Source organism: Nematolebias whitei, chromosome 19, assembly GCF_014905685.2.
Source record: "Nematolebias whitei isolate Nwh7 chromosome 19, NemWhi1, whole genome shotgun sequence".
Lineage (NCBI taxonomy): Eukaryota > Metazoa > Chordata > Actinopteri > Cyprinodontiformes > Rivulidae > Nematolebias > Nematolebias whitei.
This window is the reverse complement of record NC_056516.1, coordinates 10,259,908-10,261,364: the sequence shown is the minus strand read 5'-3', so window position 1 is coordinate 10,261,364 and position 1,457 is coordinate 10,259,908. Positions and strand designations below refer to the sequence as shown.

Genomic DNA, 1,457 nt, shown 5'->3' with positions numbered 1-1,457 from the left:
ATGTGAAAAAAAGATTGATGGGATTGGGGTGGGAGGTGGTACGTGTGATATTTGGGGGTGCATCCACAAAGAAGGAAACACCTGATGGTGGTTTGATGTCTGCCACATAATTCATGTTCGACCATCCTTCATGCATTTTTACACCAAAGGATTAAGTCACAGGTTTGTTGACAAAATGCAAAATAACATTAGAGCTGAGGCTGTACAAGATGAAAGGCACAGATAATCCAGACTATACACCTTCATTAGAGTCTGACATGAGCTTAAAGTGATAGTTCAGATCTTTTGGAGGGAGGCTCTGTAGAACAGTTATCAACAATTTTGATAGGTGTTGTGGAAAGCTTTTTTGAATGATCTCAGTTTGGACTGGACTGAAGCTCTGCTAACAGCTGGTCTGAGCGGGGCCTAACCTTAAGTGGCCTACTGCTGGCGTCAACCATCTCCAATCTCTAAACTGCTATAAACTACCTTCACACTGTAAAACAGATTTTTTGCATATTTGTTTTTTAATGACAGTCTGAACGTGACAAATCTGATTTATTTATTTTTAATTGTTATTATTGTTCTTTTATTTAACCAGGTAAACACCACTGAGATCACAGATCTCTTTTGCAAGTCAGGTCTGGACCTGAAGGAAACCTAACATGCATGTTTGTGGAGTGTGGGAGGAAATCCATGCAAACACAAGGAGAACATGCAAACTCCATACAGAAAGACCCCAGGTCCAAACCAGGGATTGAACCCAGGACATTTTAAAATCTGACCCAGGTCTTTTTCATATGTGGTACTAAACCATGCATATGCATATTTGATGTTTTACAAAGCAACCACAGTCTGAATGGCCATGCTACATTTCATCCCATTTTTACATGAAGTAGGGGTATGCAGACTGATCCAAATATTGATATTAACAACATTCATGGATTCAAGGTTCTTTGTTTGTCATACATCTGGTACATGTGGTGGAACAAAATTGTGTACACAGGGTCTCAGTTACATCCAATAATAAAATGTAAAAGAAAAACAGTAAGATGTGAACTAAGAAAAACATTAACTAGAAATAAGCTAAACACTAGTAGCATAAAAACAATATGCCGAACAGCAGCAGCACATCATGCAGTTTAAAGCTTGGAACTATGTATCTCTTCAACCACAGTTGTTTCTTTGAGAACCTACATGAAATAAGATTTTTTTTTTTAACCTTTTTCCATTCCAGAAGTGCAATGTGGCACTGAAGTAGGCTTCATTAGGCAAGATCAAATGTAAACAAAAGACCAAATATCCTGATGCATGCTCAATAATCCAGGAGGATAAATCTAACAAGGTTGAGTCAGACCTCTTAACAATGAAGAATCTGTCCAGAGGGCCTGACTCAACCTTGTTAGAATGGACCAAATAATGGATGGATGGATGGATGGATGGATGGATGGATGGATGGATGGATGGATGGATGGATG

The 1,457-nt window shown here is 38.7% G+C and overlaps 1 protein-coding gene across 1 annotated transcript in view; it reads right to left on the bottom strand.

Moving 5' to 3' along the window:
* The window catches only part of LOC119425621 (cytoplasmic dynein 1 intermediate chain 1), a 99,665-nt gene that overhangs the window by 32,516 nt on the left and 65,692 nt on the right, over positions 1-1,457 (bottom strand). The gene's annotated exons all lie outside the window — the stretch shown is intronic.